The following is an 11,164-nucleotide window of genomic DNA, read 5'->3' on the forward strand; positions in this document are numbered from 1 at the left end:
AATCTTCTTTCTAATGCCACAAGTTAGACCAATATTGGATTCTTCAATATATAGTTATGTCAGATATCCCACGATGACTTGATTATGGACTAGTTTCATAGAGAGAAGTTGTATGGAATGCACATGTTACTATTTCAATATTCGGCCCTGAAATTGCTATAGAAGAAAGTACAATTCGTTCTCTTTCAACCACTTTTTACAGAATGCAAATCTGATCCCTGAAACGAAAGTTATGACGATTTTACCTAGGTCGCTTGTTTGAGACTAAATTCTGGAGCATGAAAAACCCTAACTTTTTTGTACAATATCTCAGAAAATATAGGGAACCAAGATCTGAAATTCTGGTACACAGTTCAACAAGATTTCGGCTCCACGTGGTTGCAATTTCAGCTTCTGAATCTTCGTAGAAAAAAAGTTATAGCGAAAATTTCATGATGACCTATTTGAAGTAGTGAAATCCTAGAATCGAAAGCCCTGATATCAAATGTTATGCAACCAACTCACAAATAAATAAAACAACGACTTAAAAATTATCCTCTTCGAGGGGGAAACCTCCTTTACTTTAAATAAATGAACAATTATTGCATGATACAAATGACAGGACCTCTTTTGTATAAATAAGAGTTTAAAGGGTCACAATACAATCAGAGCTTACATAACAATAATAATGTAAGGGCACAACAATAACAATAGTAGGCTTCTATGGGGCACGAAAATAACAATACGAGGGTTACATGGGCACAACAATAACAATAAGGGGGTTACACTAGTATTATAGGGACCTAACAATTCCAATTTCGGAGAGTCGGAAAGAAAAGGCTGAAATTATTTTCCAGGAGGTTGCATAGGGGCAACACGAAGCCTCAATTGAGCAGTTTGAGTTGGCTGAGGGAAAGCTCATTTTCAGCTCTAGAGGCCAGGGAAGTTTTCCAGAGTGTCTGAGACACAGTTACCCAGTCAGCGATAGACAGGACGACTTGATTTACAGGAGTTTTGGGTTGAGCGTGGGAGGTCTGCGCTAGGGTGACACAAGGTCTGCGCAAAGCAGGGTGGACAACTTGCTTTTCAAAGGCAGTGGGGTGCTAGGATTGTTCAGAGAGATGGTAAATCCCTTGAGTATATTTTTGTCAATATTTCTCTTGGGTAGAATCGTCAGTTTGACGACATTTTATTGTATTGTTGCATAATAATAAAATGCTCATTGTTGCACTAGTTTTCCCACACTTGATTTTTTGAGGACAATTTTCCAAAAATAACGGTGTCAATTTTATTTGTGTGCTAGTATTTCTTAGTTCTTATTTTTTGCTTTTATGGTATTTATTTTTAGTGAAGAAATTGCAGTTTGAATATTTCGTTATTTTGACATAAACAAATAAATTGCATAATTAATTTATCAGTTAGAATAAATATTTCTGGTTGTTGCATTTCAAGGAAGTTTTCACATTGTCTTGCCCAAGATAGGTACATCAAGAACAAACCAACTCCTTTGGTGAGCTCTTATAGAACTCCTCTTATCGAAATCCAAAAATAACGATGTCAATTTTATTTGTGTGAGCTAATATTTCTCAGTTCTTATTTTTGCTTCTGCGGTATTTATTTTTGGTGAAGAAATTACAGTTTTAATATTTTGTTATTTTGTCATAAACAAATAAATTGCATAATTAATTTATCAGATAGAAGAAATATTTCTTGTTGTTGCATTTCAAAGATTTTTTTACATTATTGTGCCTAAGAATAGGTACATCAAGAACAACCCAACTCCTTTAGTGAGCTCTTATAGAACTCCTCTTATCAAAATCCACCCAAGATGATTATCTTTGTCTCACACCAACTCATGCAACTTATCCTTACTCAACTTGCCTCAATAAGAAGGAACAAGTCATCCAATTGTGACTAACTCGCACAATGTAGAAGTTTTTATTCATCTTTGTGATCTCCATCAAATTATTGTCATGTTTAAATAATAATTTGATAGAGATCACAAGGATGAATAAGAACTTCTACATTATGCGAGTTAAACACAATTGGATGACTTATTCTTTCTTATCAAAATAAGTTGAGTAAATTGAATAAGTATAAGTTCATATATATATATATATAACTTCTTCATCCACTAAACCATTAAGCGAACATGCAACTCCTTCACTCAAAATTGCCAATGAATTGAGCCAAACCATCTCTACGTTACCCAAGAGGAGGTACCAAAGGTTGAGTCCATCCGAACCTACATACATAAATGTGCAAATCCCTTTGTCACGATATGCCTAATGCATACACCCAAAACACTCCTACCCACACCTATAAGATACAACTAACCATTCTGTCGATATTCCACCGAGTGAGGTCGCTACCTCAACGAATCCTTGCTACAAATAAATTTAAAAAATTATTACTCTGATTAAAAAGATAACAAGAAATTCATTTACCATCTCAAATTTTGTGAAATTATACATTTTCATTACCAAAACTGTCATTTTCCATGGCTAAACTGGGTCTTCTCAAATTTGCCAAATTGCATATTTTCATGGTCGGACCTGTCATTTTAAATAACTAAATTTCATCAAACTTTGTCTTACCCACTCCATGTCATTCACGTCCCAATCGACGCAAGATATGGAGCAGGGGCGACAACGACAGCTCACCTTCCCCACTTACTCGGAATGCGATGAACCGCGGGGATGACTTTCACCGTCTCTGGGCTTAATTCTTTAGATCTGGGTTTCAATTTGAGAAGCAGCGAGGGTTTGAAATATGGCATTCTTGATCGCCTAAAGGGAAGAATGGAAGGATGGCATTCTTGATCGCCTAAAGGGAAGAGTTGTGACAGGATATCAGAAGCCAAGGAAAGGACGTTTAATCGGAAGTTTGGGCATTAAGGGATCTGTGGATCGGTGTTCATGTGTAAACTGCAAGAAGCAAAAGATATGGCTGTAAGAGTTGTTCATAAAACAATGAGAGAACTTTCACAGCTATATCTTTTCCTTCTTGCACTTTTACTGCTATATGTGTTCCTACTGCCTTGATCTGCTCTCATTTGATCTTCATTAACCGTTATTGTACCAGGCATGATCCTCTCTCTCTATCAGTTACTTCTAGTTAATCTTATTTTTCCTTATGATGGGTTCTGGGTTTCCATCCAAGAGGGAGTTTCTTTTTGCCAAAATTGATGTGCAAATCAAATTGTTACTTGGAAACCCTGCAGGCACAGTGCTGCCCATTGTGCAGTCTTATTCTCCTCATCCATTCATTCAAATACAATGTAATGTATTCTTATGTTTATTGTTTTGTTTCAAGTTTTTTGTAAATGGGGTTTTTGCTCTAGGGTTTCAGATGAGGGAGAAAGAGTTGGGAATGGCCAGTTATCATTATACCAAACAGATGGGGGCTTCTGTTCTAGGGTTCCAGACGAGGGAAAAAGAGTTGGGTATGGCTAGTTATTATTATCCCAAACAGATGGCCTCGTGAGGAACGGCTGGACCAAAGCCCTGTTTGTCACAAATTTTTGTGCATAACAACCTTCTGTTACTTCTTCTTACTCCTGCATAGGAGGATCTGGATTCCAATTCCATACAACCTTCCTGCTACTTTTTCGCAGAGGAGGATTTGGATTCCAATTCCGCAGAGCAGGATTTAGATTCCAATTCCGACCAAGAGCAGAGGCTACGATTGTTGGGAAAAAACCATACGATCTACGATTATTCTGTAGGTACAGAGAGTTTCTTCCGGGGGCTGTACCCGATTGATATGAATAGTGCATTGTACTCGATTCCATTGATTGATTTTGATTTTGGTTGTCTTATCATTTTCAAGAAAATTACGGATTAATTTCTCGCTCTGATAATTAATTTCTTTCTTTTTAATAATGATATATAATTAAGGTGTTTATGACTATCATCGTCTGTCCAGAACATATAAGAATACGACAGGTCTCTGCACTCTGTATTTACTGCGTTTACTCCGATCACGCGATCATAAATGAACAAATTATGTATTATTTGTGTTTTTATATACGTTTACTCCGATCACGCGATCATAAATGAACAAATTATGTATTATTTGTGTTTTTATATATGCTGTTCCTTCCACAGTCGAAAGGTTTTATACTTCATATGCTATGAGATTTTTGGGTATTATGTACATGTCCTTTTTTTCTTTGGGTATTATGTACATGTCTTTTTTTCCCGTTGATCTTTTCTTGGATATGGTAGTCGGTTTAAGTTTATCTCAATTATCTTGGTGAAGGATGATATGGTTCCTCCGATCTAATTTTTTTGTTCTTGAACATATCCGATATATGCTGATCTATGATCTATTTTGTTCTTGAACATATCCGAAATATGCCGATCTATCATCTATTGATATATCGGAGTCTATGTCTTTCTAGTTTTTATCGACCTGTTGTTTTTCTGAAGCAAAATATGTATATCTGTCTATTTTATACTATGCAGACTCTTTTATATCTTTTATATAAATAATATTACGCTTTTTCTGCCATTAAAAAAAATTAACAAATTAACGTGACGTTTGACGCTCAGCTAAGTTCACGAACGGGATCTCGAGCTAGAGCTCAAACTGATTCTCGAACTGAATCTTTGCCGGATCTCCAACCGATTTTCCAACCTCTCATTCGAAGCTGTGCTGTCATGGGACATGTTTCCGGATGGAGTTGTTTATAAGTTAGAATTTTTTTGTTTGGAGTTTTTAGTTAAGAAAAAAATGGTGGGAAATTTTGTTTTGTGTCGTTTAAATTAGTTTTTATTTTATATAGATTCAGCATTTTTTAAAAAAAATTAAAATTTTTGAGACACTTTGATGGTAAAATGTTCAATCGTAAAATTTTTGAGACACTTTGATGATAAAATGTTCAATCGTAAAACTTGTAATTTAAATAAATCTTACAAAATTCTATACAAAATAAATCTGAAATTAAAAAAAAAAACAAACAAACTTTTAAACATCTCCCCAATAAAAAATTGATAATCATATTAATAAACTTGTGGTTATCACCATAATCTTCATTACTGGCCCACAACTGGTTGGAAGATCACTGTTCTGACTTAAAACTGTCTCAAACATGCGATGCTCAGCCTTGCTTTATCCATCAAAAGGATTTTCCGTCTCTATGATTTTCTGCGTTTCTAACATAGTTCCTGAAGATTGTGGCTTTGTAACTTCCTACAGAAGATAAGATCACACCCCAGCCAACACTTGGCGTGTCCAGGGACTTGGGAAACCATACCAAATCTCTCATCTCAGGATTAATGCAGTGATGACGTCTACATTGGAGACACCATGATTTTTAGAAATGATTGCCCTCCTACACTTGCACCCAGTCTAACCCTCTCGGGTTTCTTTATGGCCGTCGGTATTCTCATCAATTTGACAGCACGGCCACCCTGTGTGCTCTGCAACTAGACCGGAATTGCCTTAATCCTCAGTATCAGGTATATCACCTCACATGCCTCCATTTAAGCATTACAAACGCAACAAAAAAAACAGAAAATAATGAAATCTTGATGTATTCCTATGGAATTTTAAATAATATATATGTTACCATTGTTAATGTTTAAGATAAGATAATTTTAATTATATCTAATTATTGATTACAAAATAGGTCAAAGGGACTGTTGAGTACAATGATGTCCATATAATGCAAAAGAACCAAACGGTCTCTTATAAAAGATACAATGCGTGAAATGCCTTTGCAGAGAAGATTTAGGAGCTAATGGCTCTGAAGATCAGACTCATCTTTCCTAACATCCGAGGCCGAATGAAAAACACTGAAGGAAACTCAACAACATTTGTTGGCCCAATGAAGCGCCGGTGGAAAGTGCAAACTGTCCACTAAATTGTTGCCTGGGGGAGTTCACACGTTGTTGAGGTCTGGAGGACCTAGTCCATCTTCCAGGGACGGATCTGCTGCTGAGATCTTGTGTGGCGGGGTGAGGTTCCACGGATCCTGACTGATCTAGAGAATCGTCTCTTGGTGCCCTTGTCCAAAGGTAGTACCCTGAAAAATGTTGTGATCCTCTGTGCAGGGCCTGGTCTAATGGGAGGTTGAAGAATATGCGCTCGGAACTTAAAATCTTTTTGCATATATAGGGCCAAACATCTCTGATCGGGTACTTGAAAAAGTCGGCGAGGATCTTAGAATCTCTGAATAAGCAATCAAACCTTCCTTTGATCTCATAGTCGACAGGGCATCCCAAAATGAAGTGCACCTCAGTCTCCATTTCCTGTAAATGACATGCCTGGCAGACTCTGTTTGATCTATCAATCTGGTGGTCCGTCTCTACCCGAAATCTATGAGAACCTGCTATGAACTGGCCTAGAGGAATGCAAACAGCATGCATCCAGTGGCGAAATGTATACTGGGGTCAAACAATGAGCCCGTCTCTCAACTCCAAGAAGTGCTCAGTGTAGAAGGCCATCTTTGGGCACAACCCCCCACAGGGTTTTGACCCAGGTGACTTGGACAAACTGCATGTAGATGTCCTCCTTGATGATCTTGTCCAACTCTTGTCTAGTAGGTAAAAGGTGACCAAGAGCATCTAAGGAATTTCGAAAAAGGGGGAGTTGATCCAACTAAATGCCTACTGACTTTAAGAGATCTGAAACTCCTGTAAACCAACATTTGGTCCAACCCGAGGAAGTAGAACGGGCAATAGTCTCAGAAGAGCAATATGCCAAGTAAGAATATCAGTCCCTACTCTTTATCGAGTCTGCGAAGCCCCAAACACGATGCAAGAATGAAACCAATATGAAGACCGTCTCAAGCCGAAAGGGCTGAGCTGCAAACTCTGCAAGGATGATGTGTTGAGGTACTGTATGTTTGCATCTAATGATGCGGTGGAGAAGAAGAATCTGGACTCTCTCAATTGAAGCCCAATCTGACTCAAGTAAAGACGATCCCCAAATCTCTGAGCCATATAGAACAGTGGGGCAGATCAAGGTGTCCATGAAGCTCATTTTGGACAAGATATCCTAGAAGCAAAGTCGAAAGCACTGTCTCTCCAGAAAGGCTAAAGATCCATATCCTTTGTTGATCCTAGATTAAACGTTAGTCACAAACTGAAGTGAGGAACTGAAAATTCAGCGCAAAGAAGACAGTGACCTGAGAATCTGGTTACGGCCAAAACCTGAGCGTGGGAGAAGACAAGTCGTATAGTTCCTGTTCTTTTTCCTTCAATCCAGAAGCTCGCGACTCTGTCAAAATGAAGGGGAGAAATGGTGTCGATCTGATGTTTGGCTGAGCAGGACTCTATCTGATTCAACACTACAGTGAATTTTTGAGCACTACTCTCTCCGACTTAAATGAGATCTGAGCTCTGTGATTCTTTCTTTGGTGGGAAGGCGGAGCTATTTTATGTCTCGCATTCTTCGTGTTTTTTATTCAGTGGGATCAAATGTGGTTTGGGGAGTTCCTGACACGGTTTCTGCAACAATAGACTATGTTGTTGGTGCGAATGCAGTGCATGTTCAAATCAACGCTCTAAATATGAATGGTTAATGATTCGTCTTCTCTGCGTTCGAGTCCTTTGTCGTTCTCCAGGTAACTGTTAATTAATTCTCTCTGCCATCGAGTTTTCCTTGCATGCATGCTTGTTCTCTAATGGACGGAGATCGGACCTTTTAGCTTGAGCAATCCGATTTGGCTCGTGGATTCGGTGGATTTGGGCAGAGGTGAAGCAACTGCGGGTAGTCATAGATCTACTAGGATCATTGTTCCAAGAGTATCCATGCATGCATGCTTGTTCTCCAGTGGGACAGAGATCAGAGCTTTCAACGTGAGCAATCGTCTTCGAGATTGGCTCAGAGAAGCAACGAGTGAGGCAGCCAAGCGAGCAACTGCGTTCCGGGGTTCAAGGGAGTGGGCACGCAGTGAGACAAGTGTCGAGCTTGTTACAGGACCTCTGATGGACTTAGACATGTACGTCAATCAAATCTTTGAAATCTTGTTAGAGCCCTAGACTTCCCCTGAACTCGCAGAAATCGTGTTAGAGGGTCAAGGGGTCCATGGAGTCCATGGAGTCAATAGAACCATGGAGTTAGATTTCTTTTTCTGGACTGTCCAAGTAAATTAAATAAACTAAATGCTGTGGAAAATGGAATTTCTAGATAGTAGAAACTGAAAACAACAAGCTCTGTTTATAAATACACTTCCTCTCTGCCAGAGTTTCGGAGGTGGAAGGAGATAATTTATTCCTTAAGAAGATATTACATGAAGGCAAAGAGCAGGAAATTCTCCATCCTCCAAATGATGCATTGCATGCAGAAATTCTCAACCTTAAAAGCAAGCAGGAAGAAATTCGATCCCAACAGGCCACCTTCAAACAAGGCTAGGACACATCAATTCTTGGGCACAGGTTGTTTGGGGGAAGGATAAAAATCCTACCCCTCTCGCAGCAGTTAAGGAGGTGGTGCAAGCAAAACTTGTGGAAGAACGCACTATACAAGCAAGAGAATTGAATTTCAAGGTGAGAGGTCACCCCTTACCTCACCCCTCTCCAAATCCTATGGAAGTGAGGGCTAAGTTCCTTCGAGATACCCTTAGCCTCCCCTATATGGCTCTAGACAGAGCCTTGCTGGGCTACAACTCTACTCTCTTCCTCAGGTTCCGCATTGGATCTGACCGACTATGCGTCCTCGTGGCTAAGAGGAAGTTATTTCTCTTCCCAACAGGATTTTCTTGGACAGGACCTCACCCAAGCACAGGTTATGGAACTTAAACGATCTAGAGAATAGGTTATGGCAGCACGACAGACAGGGAAATGGGCAGTTATCAGGAATCTTCGAGCAATCATTCAGGACTCATTCCCATTTGGATGGGAACCCAAACTGGAGGTTCCAAATGACGGGCCCGCTTGGGGAGACGACAAGGCATAGGTATTTTTGTCCGCTTTTGGAAAGGTAATGGATTTTTCTGGTCATCATTAGGACTCTTGTATGACAATCTCGAATCAGTGAGCATCCTCTTTGTGACCGAGACTCATGCGAGCCTTGTTTGACCTCTCCCAAATATTGCAGGTTACCATTGGTTCTCAGTTTGCAAGCAAGAGAAGAGGAACTCGGGAGGGGTCTAAGGATCGGATGGAGTTGCTTGTTTGACTAGTGACTCACTCCGGAAGAGGGTATCTTTGGTAGCCGAAGATGAGTTTGCCAGGTTTATGTGGATTCAGATTAGCGTCGGAGTCTCTCCTCCGAGGGACATCTACATTGCAGTTTGTTACTTTCCCCTAGCGTCTTCACCATTTTTCATCCATAATAGCTCAAATGGGGACCCCTTTATAGACTTGTACATCGGCATCACCTAGTACTTTGTTGATGGGGAAGTCATCCTCCTAGGTGACTTCAATGCTCGTACTAGAGATCTCTAGATCCCTCTCCACGATCAATTAGAGGATGTGTTTTGTACCAAAGGGATAGAGCTAGATTCAGTAGGGCTTTACCGGATATCAGATTATGCTTTGGGGCCTACTACAGTTTATGGTGAGCATCTATTGCACTTGGGTGAATCCTATGAGTTGTTGATTTTAAATGGTTTCCCTTGTTTCCAAGACTCCTGTTTTTTTCACATGCCGGCCATATGGCAGGGGTGCGAGTGTAGTTGATTATGTCCTCACTAGCCAAAACTCGCTCTCTATTATTTGTCATCTCTAGGTCTCCCCCATCCCCCTTGCTCCCCCATCCCCCTTGCTGATCATGCACTTCTTTCCTTCTCTCTCCGGTTTGACCCTCACCTTCCACCCCATCCTTCCACTCAGGGCCCACCTTGAACGACTTTTTGATTTGACGAAAGGTGACGGACATCTTCGCCTCTACCCTAAGCAAGATGCTTTCATTGGAGACCTAATTCTCTTTGCTTTATTCTGCTTCCACTATCAAAACATAAACAAAACAACCAAAAATTCAGAACAAAGAATTCTAAAAATTTATGTTTAGATGAATGTTTCTAAATGCTCCAAAATATAAGCAAAACCTACATTGAGCAAATGCTTAGGCACAAATGCACTGTCCTGTCTGTAAACCAAACTATTCGGTAGAGGCATATGGTTGCTAAAAGTGTAATGCACAGTACCATGTTTAGTATTCTCTCTTTGTTAATTTTTGCTAATTTGTCGGCTGTCGGCTGTAGAAGAGGTTAAGTATATACACGTTTGAAAGAAAATAGTAATCCATTTGAAATTTTAAAGCCCAAGGCATAAAACCCAACTCAATCGTCATATTCGATATTTTGTTTTTCAATGTACAGGAATTTAGTGGTTCTAAAACAAAGTACACAATTACTTAATGAAAATGAGAATGGCTGCACCCATGGAACCTTTCTTATCCTTTAATTAAATGCGAATCAGGAACATAAAACGCTACTCAATCACTATGTTTAATGTTACTAGTTAGATGACCTATTTTTTCAACTGATCACGAGTATGCCCCTGACGATCTTTTTGTCTCTGCCGTTTCGATGAATGAAATCTATTTGCTGTGAATGTTTACTGGTCGCATTGATTCGGTGTTTGCATCCAAGATAAGTTGCAGGAAAAGTTTATCTCGGGAAATTCCTGGCACAAAATCTTGATCTTCATCTAGGTATGGGTATTCCAGGAGGCCCTCAGCAGGAACTAGTAGGCGCAATCTTGCCAATTAGGACCGCACATCAAATGCTCTTCCATTGAATGTTTCTTCAGCCTGATAAACGGATGACTGAATCATTTATATAAATCATGTTTGTTCGTTGATATGGAATCTAAAACAATTTTTTTATTACGAAGCCCCTAATTCTGCATGTGACAAACTCTAATATTTGTGGAAAAATAAAGGCATGTGCCACTAGCTTTGAAAACCATGTTAATGGTTATGTTAGTGATATGAGTGGGTTATTTTTGAAGTTATATTAGTATAGATTCATTTTAATCATCAATCTAGCAAAAGTTCAGAAGGATCAAATTTTTTGAAGTAAAATTTGAATAAAATGTTTGCAAATCGACATATTTAATTGCTCTATATAATGTTTATATAAGAGTAAAATAATTTTACCGTTTTTCCTTAGTGTGAACAGAGTAAGATTATTGATGTTTTATTATATTTTTAATTAAACAAATCAAACACTTTTAAAAAACAAAAAAATATTTGATATATATATTTTTTAAAAGACATGTGTCAACTC

The 11,164-nt window shown here is 38.9% G+C and overlaps 1 long non-coding RNA gene across 1 annotated transcript; it reads left to right on the forward strand.

Annotated features, from left to right (window-relative positions):
* The first annotated feature begins 2,533 nt into the window (after positions 1-2,533).
* On the forward strand, positions 2,534-10,761 carry LOC149217102 (uncharacterized). Its single transcript, XR_016251234.1, has 2 exons — positions 2,534-3,063; positions 10,526-10,761. It is a non-coding gene; the product is annotated as an uncharacterized LOC149217102 (long non-coding RNA).
* Positions 10,762-11,164: the final 403 nt, after the last annotated feature.

Source organism: Pinus tabuliformis, chromosome 1_1 (genome assembly GCF_031772625.1).
Source record: "Pinus tabuliformis cultivar Carrire ecotype Pingquan chromosome 1_1, CPIR1, whole genome shotgun sequence".
In the NCBI taxonomy this organism is placed as follows: Eukaryota; Viridiplantae; Streptophyta; class Pinopsida; order Pinales; family Pinaceae; genus Pinus; species Pinus tabuliformis.